This window comes from Dendrobates tinctorius, unplaced genomic scaffold (genome assembly GCF_039654945.1).
Source record: "Dendrobates tinctorius isolate UK_male_01 unplaced genomic scaffold, ASM3965494v1 ptg000430l, whole genome shotgun sequence".
Classification (NCBI taxonomy): domain Eukaryota; kingdom Metazoa; phylum Chordata; class Amphibia; order Anura; family Dendrobatidae; genus Dendrobates; species Dendrobates tinctorius.
The window spans coordinates 816,742-824,380 of record NW_027362093.1 but is presented as its reverse complement, the minus strand read 5'-3'; positions in this window follow the sequence as shown (position 1 = coordinate 824,380).

Genomic DNA, 7,639 nt, shown 5'->3' with positions numbered 1-7,639 from the left:
TGGCGAAGGTACATCCGAGGACCCAGGTTTTCCGGCTGGAGGGCACACAGCCCCCTCGCAGCCCGGTGAGTATGGCTCTGTGTCCCCTGTTTGTCTTCCAGTTGCAACATCATCCTGGTTGGGTGGGGGGCCGTTGGCGGAATCCCTCGGGGTCAGCGGGGGGTTGGGATTTGGTGGCGTAGCCGCGGCCGGGGGGGTTAGCGATGTGCTTGCGGATATGCGGAATTTGGTGTCACGTCTGGAGCGGGGTCTCGCTTCATCGTCACCAGTAGCAGCTTGGGCACAAGCTGGGAGTCCTGCGGGGCGGAGTGGGGCGGATTTGGCCGGGCGCGCAAGTGAACCGGTGTCGGTGTCGGTGCAGACTGAGAAAGAGAAAGAATGTCGCAAACACTTGGACGATAGAGCGCATGGGGAGGTGTATGTTTGTTTTGAGGGTCAGTTGGGGGCTCATTTAAAGAAAGAAGTAAAGGAGTGCATTTGGAAGGACGAGTATGTGGAAATATTTTCCCTCTTGCCATTAGAGAAATTTAATTTGGATAAGGGCAGAAGTAGATGGCGTCTGATCCCACAAACGTTCATTAATTGGCAACAGGCATTCGCTATTTTGGCGAGCGTCATTGGAGAAAAGTCCCCTGATAATTGCTTGGCGTTATTTTGCTATTTTGACGCCATCGGGGAGGCCTATAGGGTGTGCGGGGGTCAGGCTTGGTTGCGCTATGATGAGCAATTTCGGCAGAGGAAGGCCGTCCGTCCGGCTATCCGTTGGGACCAGAAGGACATTGGGCTGTGGATGCGGGTCATAGCTCAAAATAAATTTGGTAGCTCCTTTCATGGGGGGGCTGGGAGTACCAGCCAGAGTAGCGGCAGTTCCGGCGTCTCAGGAGGGGGCGGGCAGGTTCAAACGGGAAATCATAAGTTGGGGGTGTGCTGGCAGTTCAACGACGGCCCATGTAAATTCGGGGCGAACTGCAAATTTAAACATCTTTGCTCCAACTGCAATAGCGCGTCCCATGGAGCCGCCAAGTGTTTCAAGAAAGGGAAGCCCCGAACCGGCGGTGGTAATTCCCAAGGGGGAGACTCCAGTGAGGCTGGAAAGGATGGTCCCTTATCTAAATAGATATGGGGACAGGGAGAAGTCGGCTTTGCTGTACGCGGGTTTCAAGGACGGTTTTGTTATCCCTCACCCCTTTTGCTATTCCGCGGGTTTTAAAAAATTTGCGTTCGGCCTTGTTACATGGTTCAGTGGTTTCAGAAAAGCTGGAAAAGGAGGTTTCGTTGGGCCGTATGGCTGGCCCCTTTGTTTCCCCCCCTTTTTCGGATTTGGTTGTTTCTCCTCTAGGAGTGGTTCCGAAGAAAGAGCCGAATAAGTTTCGGCTTATCCAACATTTGTCGTACCCTCGCGGGGGTTCTGTTAACGATGGTATCGATCCGGAATCTGTTCGGTGGTTTACTCCTCCTTTGATGAAGCAGCGCGGTGGGTGCGAAAATGTGGTCGGGGTGCCCTTATGACTAAAACGGACGTGGAATCCGCTTTTCGTTTGCTCCCGGTTCATCTGGATAGCATGAAGTTGTTAGGTTGCTATTGGGAAGGCATGTTTTTTGTGGACAGGTGTCTACCCATGGGATGTTCGTTTTCTTGTGCGTATTTTGAAGCCTTCAGTTCTTTTTTGGAGTGGGTCGTGCGCGATGTTTCCGGTTTTGATTCGGTCATTCATTACTTGGATGATTTTTTGTGCGTGGGCTCCGGGGATTCCGATTGTTGCGAGAGACTGTTACAGGCCATCGAGTGGGTGGCGGAGCGTTTTGGTGTTCCTCTCGCGCCTGAAAAAACCGAAGGCCCCTGTACATGTTTGCGTTTTTTGGGAATTGTCATTGATACGGTGAATTGGGAGTTCAGGCTGCCTGAGGATAAGTTGGCTGATTTGCGGGCGGAGGTGGTCCGAGCGCGCAGGGTCAAGAAGTTGTCGCTGCGTGATCTCCAGTCGTTGCTGGGAAAGCTCAATTTTGCATGTCGAGTCATGCCAATGGGGCGTGTTTTTTCACGTCGTCTGGCCAGTGCGACCGCGGGTGTTCGAGCCCCTCATCATTTCATCAGGTTGTCAGCGGAACTCAGGGCCGATTTGGCGATTTGGGAGTCATTCTTGGAGGGGTACAACGGCCGTTCGTTGGTGATGGAAGAGGTGGTCAGCAGTGACTCGTTGGAGTTGTTCACAGATGCGGCTGGCGGTTTTGGTTTTGGGGCTTACTTTCGGGGGCAGTGGTGCGTGTCCCGGTGGCCTAAGGAATGGATTGCGGATGGCTTGGTGCGCAATATCACTTTGCTGGAGATCTTTCCGATTCTGGTAGCCGTCCATTTGTGGGGACTTGAGTTTCGGGATCGGCGGGTGCGTTTTAATTGCGATAACATGGGCGCTGTGTGCGCGATTAATGGTCTTACTGCATCGTCTCCCCCAGTCGTTCGGGTGTTACAGCGGTTGGTTCTCCTCTGTTTGGACCTGAATGCACAAGTGACCGCGACGCATGTTCCAGGTGTTAAGAACGATATCGCTGACTCTCTCGTTTACAGTGGGATCGGTTTCGCTCTTTGGCGCCAGAAGCGGAGGTCATGGGTTTAGCTTGTTCGGAGGAGCTGTGGATAGTGGCCTACGGGCCGCGGCATCGCTGATTGAGTCGTCTTTGGCTCCAAAGACCTGGGAGGCTTACCGGGCTGTATGGTGCAAGTGGGAGGAACAGTTAGCGGCTGACGTAGCAGTCGGGCCCGGCTTGGATCAGGAGGGAGTTTTGTTGTCTTGGTTGGGGTGGGGGGCCTCCGAGGGTTGGTCGGGTGCAAAAGCCATGCGTGTTTTAGCGGGTTTGTCCTTTGGATTTCGCTTGCGCGGCTGCCGCGATTGGACGAAAACATTTTTGGTGAAACAAGCGGCGAAAGGGTTTCGCCGGTTAAAAAGCGGGGGTGACTTGAGGCGTCCGATATCTTTTGAGGTGCTTGAACGGTTGGGCGGCATTTTGGAGACGGTGTGTTCTTCACGCTATGAGGTTTTGTTATTTCGCCTAGCCTTTTCGTTGGCATTTTTTGGCGCATTAAGGGTAGGGGAACTAGTATCGGGGAACAAGCAGTCAGCCGGGGGTATATTGGCCAGGGATGTTGTGCTTACTGCGCGGGGCATTGAGTTTTGGTTGCGACGGTCTTAGATGGATCAGGCGGGTAAAGGTCGCCGAGTGGTGTTGGTCCATGTGCCCGGGTCTTTGATGTGTCCCGTTCAGTGTTTGCAGGGGTTTTGGGAGCTGGGTCCTAGTTTGAGCGGCCCCCTTTTGTGTCACGTGGATGGCTCTTGTTTGTCGAGATACCAATTTGGTGCTGTTCTCAAGAGGTCCATCCGATCGTTGGGTTTGGATGAATCCCGTTTCGCTTCTAATTCGTTCAGGATTGGGGCGACATCAGAAGCAGCAGTTCGGGGTTTGGATGTGGCTTCGATTCGGCGCATTGGTGGTTGGGCGTCCAATTGTTACCGAAGTTATGTTAGGTCGGTGGATGGTGATGGGTAAGGCGGAGGGCGGCATTCACGTTAATGGTGTTTGTGTTTGATATTGGCATCGCCTTTTTTATTCCAGGTGTCGAGCCGTTGCTGGTGTGGATTTTTGGTCATTCCTTCGTTTACTGGGGAGCGTTGCGGGTGGATGTCCGGAACGAAGGCAGACAGCTCGGTTTTTCCAGGAACACGGCCTTGGTGCGTTGGTGTGGTTTTAGGGGGATGAAGTGGAGACGTGTCTTGCCGGAGATACACGAGTGCGTTCGGTTGGACCGTGCTCCAGACATCCTGGTGTTGCATGTTGGGGGGTAGTGACTTGGCGGTTCGACCTTTTCGGGAGTTGATACGGGACATCAAACAGGACTGTCTGCGCTTGTGGTTATTGTACCGAGGGGTCACTATCGTTTGGTCCGACATTGTTCCTCAGAGGTGATGGCGTTCCATGAGGTCTCTCGCTAAGGTTAATAAGGCCCGGATAAAAGTGAACAGGGCTGTGTCTTCTTTTGTTATCAGGAATGGAGGGGTGGCGGTGCGACACTTTGATTTGGAAAAAGGCGAGGGTGATTTCTGACTGGCCGATGAGGTTCATTTGAATTCGGTTGGTTCTGACATTTGGGCTCTCGGATTCCAGGAGGGTATTGAGCGGCCCATGGCATGGCGGGTTCGGGGGGTCTCGGGCCATTGAGGTGTTCAATGGGCCTTCGTTGTGGCGGTTTCGAGAGGGGGGAGTCCTTGAAGTCGGTAAAAATTGGGTGTGGAGACTCAGTGTCTAGGGTCTCCTTTGTTAAACAGGTATCTTGGGGGTGATCTGGTGAAAGGTGGGGGGGGAGTTTCCGGCCGAAGTGGCGGATCCCCGAGTAGCTTAGTGGACAAGATATATCGGTGTTGGTGCCCCCGAGCCAGTGGGGTATCGGCTGGGAGCAATCATGAGGGGTTTTTGTCCACAGCAATTTTTGGGGTTATTCACCAAGATCTTGGGGCTTCAAGGACTCCTTCTCAGGTTCATGTTATTGTTAATGTGATTTATGATTCACTGTTTGTGTTTTTGGTGTTTATAATAAAGGCTGCTGTGGCCATAACATTCCAAAAGAAATTCCGAGTCTCCGTGTTCTGTGGTGGGGATTATTGGAGGTGATGCGGGGGGGGAATTTTGGTGACAGGGTGAGATTTGTTCCCACGCCTGTCTGGTGGCAACTCGACACTACCAACGTCAAGAATTGGCCGGAGCTGAGCCTCCCCTGCCCCCCCCAAGGAGGCATAGGCGGGGGCCAGCATGACGGGGGGGTGGTTGGCTACCAGGGGGATTACCCTGGAGTGGGGGAGTATATAGAGGAGGGGTGTGGGTGTCCCCTTCCTCTTTGGATCTGGTCCCCCCAAGAAGAAGTCCCGCCCTCCCTCCCTTTGTGTTCTTGGTGTGTTGTTGGTTATTTTTATTTTGGGTCATGGCGGTTTCGAGAGGGGGGGAGTCCTTGAAGTCGGTAAAAATTGGGTTTGGAGACTCAGTGTCTAGGGTCTCCTTCGTTAAACAGGTATCTTGGGGGTGATCTGGTGAAAGGTGGTGGGGGAGTTTCCGGCCGAAGTGGTGGATCCCCGAGTAGCTTAGTGGACAAGATATATCGGTGTTGGTGCTCCCGAGCCAGTGGGGTATCGGCTGGGAGCAATCATGAGGGGTTTTTGTCCACAGCAATTTTTGGGGTTATTCACCAAGATCTTGGGGCTTCAAGGACTCCTTCTCAGGTTCATGTTTTTGTTAAAGTGATTTATGATTCACTGTTTGTGTTTTTGGTGTTTATAATAAAGGCTGCTGTGGCCATAACATTCCAAAAGAAATTCCGAGTCTCCGTGTTCTGTGGTGGGGATTATTGTAGGTGATGCGGGGGGAGGTTTGGTGACAGGGTGAGATTTGTTCCCACGCCTGTCTGGTGGCAACTCGACACTACCAATGTCATGCTCGTTTCTTTAACAAGCCCCATAGCGAATGTAAGTCCTAAAAATGTTTTCATTTCTAGGACATTAGTTGGTGTCCATAAATTTGACCTAGCATAATCGGATCGTGGATTCTGGCTGACGAATTGGGACGCATATAAATTTGTAGGACAATATGCTCTAGCAAGCTATCTGTCATAAACAAATTAAAAAAATAATTGGTCCAAAATTTTCCACCTCCACATTTATACCAGGAATGGCATTAAAATTAGGGATGAATGGAGTAGCCGAATCCGAAGCCTCCCATCTGGGAAATGCTACATCAAGAGGCAAAGCCCCTTGGACATTGGTGTGCACCAATTCACGAGCACTAGGGACAGCACTAGTACTGGGCATTGTTCCCTGAGTTGGAGACATTTCTCCAGAAGCGCTATTTGTCCTTCTTGTTGTACTGGTCCTTGTGTGTGAGGATGGACCAGAATCACTGCTCATTTCTGAGCTATCACTCTCACTGCTACTAAAACCCTCGAAATCCACATCACCATCTGACACTGCGCTTTTTTCACTGTCAGAACGTAAAAAGTGCATAAGCCTCCTCTGCACTATAATACTGACGGGCCATTTTATTTGTTTTTATTTCTTTTTCCGGAAATAGAAATCTCTGACATGACTGACGTGACCAAATTATTGGGGAGACAATTGAGAAAAGCCTAATTCTTTAGCCTAACAGTAACTAACTTTAGCATAACACTAACCCTAACTTTAACCTAAAAGTAACCCTAACTTTACCCCAACACTAACCCTAACTATAGCGCTAACTGTAACCTGCCTTATCTGTTTTTCTATTGACAAATTATGGACCTGAGTGGGGTCTTTTTTTTCTGTGAGATGAGAATTGGTAATATTTTCGCCTACATAACATTGATTGGTTCCTTTTTTATTCGATATTTGGGAGGCAGAATGAACAAACAGTTGGACACCACACACTACTGGTTCATCCAACAAGGTTTCCTATTAGACTGTGAACAGTTATTGTCTTGGTAAATAATTAAAGTTTTTTACATAGCTTGTCATTTTTATGGACAGTTTAAGTAGAAATGTTTAAAAATATAAAACTCAAGGATATGTTATTAAAAAAAATGTTTTTTATCTTAGCAGATGACTGTACCAGGAGATCAGAAGGACAGCTCACATCTTCAATTTTTAAATCTGATGATCTTGAGATCCTACAAGATACAACTGAAGTGAATGCCATTACTCCAGATATACCATCATCCATTCACAGCAAAAATCTGTCATCTGATCCTATGAAACAGGTCCCATCTTCTGATTCATTACTGACTACTAAGGAAAATCAAAGTCACAAAAGAGGCAGTAAAAAACAAACTGCTCCTAAAGCAAAGAAGTCATTTTCATGTTCAGAATGTGGGAAATGTTTTACATGGAAATCACATTTTGTTAGGCACCAAAGAACTCACACAGGGGAGAAGCCTTTTTCCTGTTCAGAATGTGGGAAATGTTTTATCAATAGATCAGAAGTGGTTAGGCACCAAAAAACTCACACAGGGGAGAAGCCTTTTTCCTGTTCATTATGTGGGAAATGTTTTAACCGGAAATCAGATTTGGTTAATCACCATAGAACTCACACAGGGGAGAAGCCTTTTTCCTGTTCGGAATGTGGGAAATGTTTTAACAAGAAAGAGCATCTTATTAGTCACCATAGAATTCACACAGGGGAAAAGCCTTTTCCATGTTCAGAATGTGGGGAATGTTTTAACCGGAAATCAAATTTGGTTAATCACCATAGAACTCACACAGGGGAGAAGCCTTTTTCCTGTTCGGAATGTGGGAAATGTTTTAACAAGAAAGAGCATCTTATTAGTCACCTTAGAACTCACACAGGGGAGAAGCCTTTTTCCTGTTCAGAATGTGGGAAATGTTTTAACAGTAAATCAGATTGTGTTAAGCACCAGAGAATCCACACAGGAGAGAAGCCTTTTTCCTGTTCAGAATGTGGGAAATGTTTTAACAGTAAATCAGATTGTGTTAAGCACCAGAGAATTCACACAGGGGAGAAGCCTTTTTCCTGTTCAGAATGTGGGAAATGTTTTGTCAACAAATCAGAATTGGTTAGGCACCAAAGAACTCACAGAGGGGAGAAACCTTTTTCATGTTCAGAATGTAAG